This window comes from Stegostoma tigrinum, unplaced genomic scaffold, assembly GCF_030684315.1.
Source record: "Stegostoma tigrinum isolate sSteTig4 unplaced genomic scaffold, sSteTig4.hap1 scaffold_411, whole genome shotgun sequence".
In the NCBI taxonomy this organism is placed as follows: domain Eukaryota; kingdom Metazoa; phylum Chordata; class Chondrichthyes; order Orectolobiformes; family Stegostomatidae; genus Stegostoma; species Stegostoma tigrinum.
This window is the reverse complement of record NW_026728339.1, coordinates 75,250-82,500: the sequence shown is the minus strand read 5'-3', so window position 1 is coordinate 82,500 and position 7,251 is coordinate 75,250.

The window sequence follows — 7,251 nt, the reverse complement described above, 5'->3', positions numbered from 1 at the left end:
GAGAAATGAGTAACCAACGGGAGAAATGAGTAACCAACGGGAGAAGTCAGTAACCAACGGGAGAAATCAGTAACCAAAGGGAGAAGTCAGTAACCAACGGGAGAAATCAGTAACCAACAAGAGAAATGAGTAACCAACGGGAGAAATCAGTAACCAAAGGGAGAAGTCAGTAACCAACGGGAGAAATCAGTAACCAAGCTTATTTTTGGTTGGTTACTGACTTCTCCGTTCAACTTGGAGCTGCCCTTGTGCACGATCAAGGAGGGGTATTATCCGCCACGGGGGCTTAATTTTCGCCTAAGGGGAGCGATTTGGAGGCCGTGGCCGGGTGAGGCGCGCCTTTCGAAGGGGAGGGATTTGAATTTCGGCTGCATTGAGGGTAGCTGCCCGCTGTTGTGGGTTTTTGGAGCCTGAGCCCGTTCAACTTGGAGCTGCCCTTGTGCACGATCAAGGAGGGGTATTATCGGCCACGGGGGCTTAATTTTCGCCTAAGGGGAGCGATTTGGAGGCCGTGGCCGGGTGAGGCGCGCCTTTCGAAGGGGAGGGATTTGAATTTCGGCTGCATTGAGGGTAGCTGCCCGCTGTTGTGGGTTTTTGGAGCCTGAGCCCGTTCAACTTGGAGCTGCCCTTGTGCACGATCAAGGAGGGGTATTATCGGCCACGGGGGCTTAATTTTCGCCTAAGGGGAGCGATTTGGAGGCCGTGGCCGGGTGAGGCGCGCCTCTCGAAGGGGAGGGATTTGAATTTCGGCTGCATTGAGGGTAGCTGCCCGCTGTTGTGGGTTTTTGGAGCCTGAGCCCGTTCAACTTGGAGCTGCCCTTGTGCACGATCAAGGAGGGGTATTATCGGCCACGGGGGCTTAATTTTCGCCTAAGGGGAGCGATTTGGAGGCCGTGGCCGGGTGAGGCGCGCCTCTCGAAGGGGAGGGATTTGAATTTCGGCTGCATTGAGGGTAGCTGCCCCGCTGTGGTGGTTTTTCGGAGCCTGAGCCCGAGCGGGGCGTCGGTTCCCGAGGTGGGCAGGAGTCGCTGTGCCCGTGAGGCTGCCTGGCCGAGTCGGAGTGCTGTGGGACGGCGGGGAGCGGGTTTTCCCGGGCGAGGGGGCGATCCCGAGGAAGGGGAGCGATTTGGAGGCCGTGGCCGGGTGAGGCGCGCCTTTCGGAGGGGAGGAATTTGAATTTCGGCTGCATTGAGGGTAGCTGCCCGCTGTTGTGGGTTTTCGGAGCCTGAGCCCGAGCGGGGCGTCGGTTCCCGAGGTGGGCAGGAGTCGCTGTGCCCGTGAGGCTGCCTGGCCGAGTCGGAGTGCTGTGGGACGGCGGGGAGCGGGTTTTCCCGGGCGAGGGGCCGATCCCGAGGAAGGGGAGCAGTTCCGAGGCCGTGGCCGGGTGAGGCGCGCCTTTCGGAGGGGAGGAGTTTGAATTTCGGCTGCATTGAGGGTAGCTGCCCCGCTGTGGTGGTTTTTCGGAGCCTGAGCCCGAGCGGGGCGTCGGTTCCCGAGGTGGGCAGGAGTCGCTGTGCCCGTGAGGCTGCCTGGCCGAGTCGGAGTGCTGTGGGACGGCGGGGAGCGGTTTTTCCCGGGCGAGGGGGCGACCCCGAGGAACTCGGCCGGCGGGGAGGCGTTCCGGCCCGGGCGAGGGGCGCGGACCCGACCGGAGACGTCCAAAACCTTGAAAGGGGTAAGCGGGAAAAGGTCAGCAAAGTGCCCGAAGCAGTAAGGCGAAAAAGCCGTCGGAACCTCCGAAAATGTCCAAAAGCGTGAAATCAGTAACCAGGAAAATGCATAAAAATGGCCAAAAGTGTGAAATCAGTAAGCAGGAAAAGTCGGGAAAAGTGTCTAAAAATGCTTGGAAATCTGAGGAAAATGCCCGAAAATGAGGCCCCTCGGTCGGGAGGAGGAAGTCGAAAATCCCCGTGCCCGACGAGGGAAGTCAGTAACCAGAAGGAAAAACTTAGAAAAAAATTCTAAGTGTCAAAAAAAATTCTAAGTGTCAAAAAAAATTCTAAGTGTCAAAAAAAATTCTAAGTGTCAAAAAGAATTCTAAGTGTCAAAAAAATTCTAAGTGTCAAAAAAATTCTAAGTGTCAAAAAAAATTCTAAGTGTCAAAAAGAATTCTAAGTGTCAAAAAAAATTCTAAGTGTCAAAAAAAATTCTAAGTGTCAAAAAGAATTCTAAGTGTCAAAAAAATTCTAAGTGTCAAAAAAATTCTAAGTGTCAAAAAAAATTCTAAGTGTCAAAAAGAATTCTAAGTGTCAAAAAAAATTCTAAGTGTCAAAAAAAATTCTAAGTGTCAAAAAAAATTCTAAGTGTCAAAAAAAATTCTAAGTGTCAAAAAAAATTCTAAGTGTCAAAAAAAATTCTAAGTGTCAAAAAAATTCTAAGTGTCAAAAAAAATTCTAAGTGTCAAAAAAAATTCTAAGTGTCAAAAAAAATTCTAAGTGTCAAAAAAAATTCTAAGTGTCAAAAAAATTCTAAGTGTCAAAAAAAATTCTAAGTGTCAAAAAAAATTCTAAGTGTCAAAAAAAATTCTAAGTGTCAAAAAGAATTCTAAGTGTCAAAAAAAATTCTAAGTGTCAGAAAGGGAAATGAGTAACCAAGAAGAGAAATGAGTAACCAAGAAATCAGTAACCAACAGGAGAAATGAGTAACCAAGAAGAGAAATGAGTAACCAAGAAATCAGTAACCAACAGGAGAAATGAGTAACCAACGGGAGAAATGAGTAACCAACGGGAGAAATGAGTAACCAACGGGAGAAGTCAGTAACCAACGGGAGAAATCAGTAACCAAAGGGAGAAGTCAGTAACCAACGGGAGAAATCAGTAACCAACAAGAGAAATGAGTAACCAACGGGAGAAATCAGTAACCAAAGGGAGAAGTCAGTAACCAACGGGAGAAATCAGTAACCAAGCTTATTTTTGGTTGGTTACTGACTTCTCCGTTCAACTTGGAGCTGCCCTTGTGCACGATCAAGGAGGGGTATTATCCGCCACGGGGGCTTAATTTTCGCCTAAGGGGAGCGATTTGGAGGCCGTGGCCGGGTGAGGCGCGCCTCTCGAAGGGGAGGAATTTGAATTTCGGCTGCATTGAGGGTAGCTGCCCCGCTGTGGTGGTTTTTCGGAGCCTGAGCCCGAGCGGGGCGTCGGTTCCCGAGGTGGGCAGGAGTCGCTGTGCCCGTGAGGCTGCCTGGCCGAGTCGGAGTGCTGTGGGACGGCGGGGAGCGGGTTTTCCCGGGCGAGGGGGCGATCCCGAGGAAGGGGAGCGATTTGGAGGCCGTGGCCGGGTGAGGCGCGCCTTTCGGAGGGGAGGAATTTGAATTTCGGCTGCATTGAGGGTAGCTGCCCGCTGTTGTGGGTTTTCGGAGCCTGAGCCCGAGCGGGGCGTCGGTTCCCGAGGTGGGCAGGAGTCGCTGTGCCCGTGAGGCTGCCTGGCCGAGTCGGAGTGCTGTGGGACGGCGGGGAGCGGGTTTTCCCGGGCGAGGGGCCGATCCCGAGGAAGGGGAGCAGTTCCGAGGCCGTGGCCGGGTGAGGCGCGCCTTTCGGAGGGGAGGAGTTTGAATTTCGGCTGCATTGAGGGTAGCTGCCCCGCTGTGGTGGTTTTTCGGAGCCTGAGCCCGAGCGGGGCGTCGGTTCCCGAGGTGGGCAGGAGTCGCTGTGCCCGTGAGGCTGCCTGGCCGAGTCGGAGTGCTGTGGGACGGCGGGGAGCGGTTTTTCCCGGGCGAGGGGGCGACCCCGAGGAACTCGGCCGGCGGGGAGGCGTTCCGGCCCGGGCGAGGGGCGCGGACACGACCGGAGACGTCCAAAACCTTGAAAGGGGTAAGCGGGAAAAGGTCAGCAAAGTGCCCGAAGCAGTAAGGCGAAAAAGCCGTCGGAACCTCCGAAAATGTCCAAAAGCGTGAAATCAGTAACCAGGAAAATGCATAAAAATGGCCAAAAGTGTGAAATCAGTAAGCAGGAAAAGTCGGGAAAAGTGTCTAAAAATGCTTGGAAATCTGAGGAAAATGCCCGAAAATGAGGCCCCTCGGTCGGGAGGAGGAAGTCGAAAATCCCCGTGCCCGACGAGGGAAGTCAGTAACCAGAAGGAAAAACTTAGAAAAAAATTCTAAGTGTCAAAAAAAATTCTAAGTGTCAAAAAAAATTCTAAGTGTCAAAAAAAATTCTAAGTGTCAAAAAGAATTCTAAGTGTCAAAAAAATTCTAAGTGTCAAAAAAATTCTAAGTGTCAAAAAAAATTCTAAGTGTCAAAAAGAATTCTAAGTGTCAAAAAAAATTCTAAGTGTCAAAAAAAATTCTAAGTGTCAAAAAAAATTCTAAGTGTCAAAAAAAATTCTAAGTGTCAAAAAAAATTCTAAGTGTCAAAAAAAATTCTAAGTGTCAAAAAAATTCTAAGTGTCAAAAAAAATTCTAAGTGTCAAAAAAAATTCTAAGTGTCAAAAAAAATTCTAAGTGTCAAAAAAAATTCTAAGTGTCAAAAAAATTCTAAGTGTCAAAAAAAATTCTAAGTGTCAAAAAGAATTCTAAGTGTCAAAAAAAATTCTAAGTGTCAAAAAGAATTCTAAGTGTCAAAAAAAATTCTAAGTGTCAGAAAGGGAAATGAGTAACCAAGAAGAGAAATGAGTAACCAAGAAATCAGTAACCAACAGGAGAAATGAGTAACCAAGAAGAGAAATGAGTAACCAAGAAATCAGTAACCAACAGGAGAAATGAGTAACCAACGGGAGAAATGAGTAACCAACGGGAGAAATGAGTAACCAACGGGAGAAGTCAGTAACCAACGGGAGAAATCAGTAACCAAAGGGAGAAGTCAGTAACCAACGGGAGAAATCAGTAACCAACAAGAGAAATGAGTAACCAACGGGAGAAATCAGTAACCAAAGGGAGAAGTCAGTAACCAACGGGAGAAATCAGTAACCAAGCTTATTTTTGGTTGGTTACTGACTTCTCCGTTCAACTTGGAGCTGCCCTTGTGCACGATCAAGGAGGGGTATTATCGGCCACGGGGGCTTAATTTTCGCCTAAGGGGAGCGATTTGGAGGCCGTGGCCGGGTGAGGCGCGCCTTTCGAAGGGGAGGGATTTGAATTTCGGCTGCATTGAGGGTAGCTGCCCGCTGTTGTGGGTTTTTGGAGCCTGAGCCCGTTCAACTTGGAGCTGCCCTTGTGCACGATCAAGGAGGGGTATTATCGGCCACGGGGGCTTAATTTTCGCCTAAGGGGAGCGATTTGGAGGCCGTGGCCGGGTGAGGCGCGCCTTTCGAAGGGGAGGGATTTGAATTTCGGCTGCATTGAGGGTAGCTGCCCGCTGTTGTGGGTTTTTGGAGCCTGAGCCCGAGCGGGGCGTCGGTTCCCGAGGTGGGCAGGAGTCGCTGTGCCCGTGAGGCTGCCTGGCCGAGTCGGAGTGCTGTGGGACGGCGGGGAGCGGGTTTTCCCGGGCGAGGGGCCGATCCCGAGGAAGGGGAGCAGTTCCGAGGCCGTGGCCGGGTGAGGCGCGCCTCTCGAAGGGGAGGAATTTGAATTTCGGCTGCATTGAGGGTAGCTGCCCCGCTGTGGTGGTTTTTCGGAGCCTGAGCCCGAGCGGGGCGTCGGTTCCCGAGGTGGGCAGGAGTCGCTGTGCCCGTGAGGCTGCCTGGCCGAGTCGGAGTGCTGTGGGACGGCGGGGAGCGGGTTTTCCCGGGCGAGGGGGCGATCCCGAGGAAGGGGAGCGATTTGGAGGCCGTGGCCGGGTGAGGCGCGCCTTTCGGAGGGGAGGAATTTGAATTTCGGCTGCATTGAGGGTAGCTGCCCGCTGTTGTGGGTTTTTGGAGCCTGAGCCCGAGCGGGGCGTCGGTTCCCGAGGTGGGCAGGAGTCGCTGTGCCCGTGAGGCTGCCTGGCCGAGTCGGAGTGCTGTGGGACGGCGGGGAGCGGGTTTTCCCGGGCGAGGGGCCGATCCCGAGGAAGGGGAGCAGTTCCGAGGCCGTGGCCGGGTGAGGCGCGCCTTTCGGAGGGGAGGAGTTTGAATTTCGGCTGCATTGAGGGTAGCTGCCCCGCTGTGGTGGTTTTTCGGAGCCTGAGCCCGAGCGGGGCGTCGGTTCCCGAGGTGGGCAGGAGTCGCTGTGCCCGTGAGGCTGCCTGGCCGAGTCGGAGTGCTGTGGGACGGCGGGGAGCGGTTTTTCCCGGGCGAGGGGGCGACCCCGAGGAACTCGGCCGGCGGGGAGGCGTTCCGGCCCGGGCGAGGGGCGCGGACCCGACCGGAGACGTCCAAAACCTTGAAAGGGGTAAGCGGGAAAAGGTCAGCAAAGTGCCCGAAGCAGTAAGGCGAAAAAGCCGTCGGAACCTCCGAAAATGTCCAAAAGCGTGAAATCAGTAACCAGGAAAATGCATAAAAATGGCCAAAAGTGTGAAATCAGTAAGCAGGAAAAGTCGGGAAAAGTGTCTAAAAATGCTTGGAAATCTGAGGAAAATGCCCGAAAATGAGGCCCCTCGGTCGGGAGGAGGAAGTCGAAAATCCCCGTGCCCGACGAGGGAAGTCAGTAACCAGAAGGAAAAACTTAGAAAAAAATTCTAAGTGTCAAAAAAAATTCTAAGTGTCAAAAAAAATTCTAAGTGTCAAAAAAAATTCTAAGTGTCAAAAAGAATTCTAAGTGTCAAAAAAATTCTAAGTGTCAAAAAAATTCTAAGTGTCAAAAAAAATTCTAAGTGTCAAAAAGAATTCTAAGTGTCAAAAAAAATTCTAAGTGTCAAAAAAAATTCTAAGTGTCAAAAAGAATTCTAAGTGTCAAAAAAATTCTAAGTGTCAAAAAAATTCTAAGTGTCAAAAAAAATTCTAAGTGTCAAAAAGAATTCTAAGTGTCAAAAAAAATTCTAAGTGTCAAAAAAAATTCTAAGTGTCAAAAAAAATTCTAAGTGTCAAAAAAAATTCTAAGTGTCAAAAAAAATTCTAAGTGTCAAAAAAAATTCTAAGTGTCAAAAAAATTCTAAGTGTCAAAAAAAATTCTAAGTGTCAAAAAAAATTCTAAGTGTCAAAAAAAATTCTAAGTGTCAAAAAAAATTCTAAGTGTCAAAAAAATTCTAAGTGTCAAAAAAAATTCTAAGTGTCAAAAAAAATTCTAAGTGTCAAAAAAAATTCTAAGTGTCAAAAAGAATTCTAAGTGTCAAAAAAAATTCTAAGTGTCAGAAAGGGAAATGAGTAACCAAGAAGAGAAATGAGTAACCAAGAAATCAGTAACCAACAGGAGAAATGAGTAACCAAGAAGAGAAATGAGTAACCAAGAAATCAGTAACC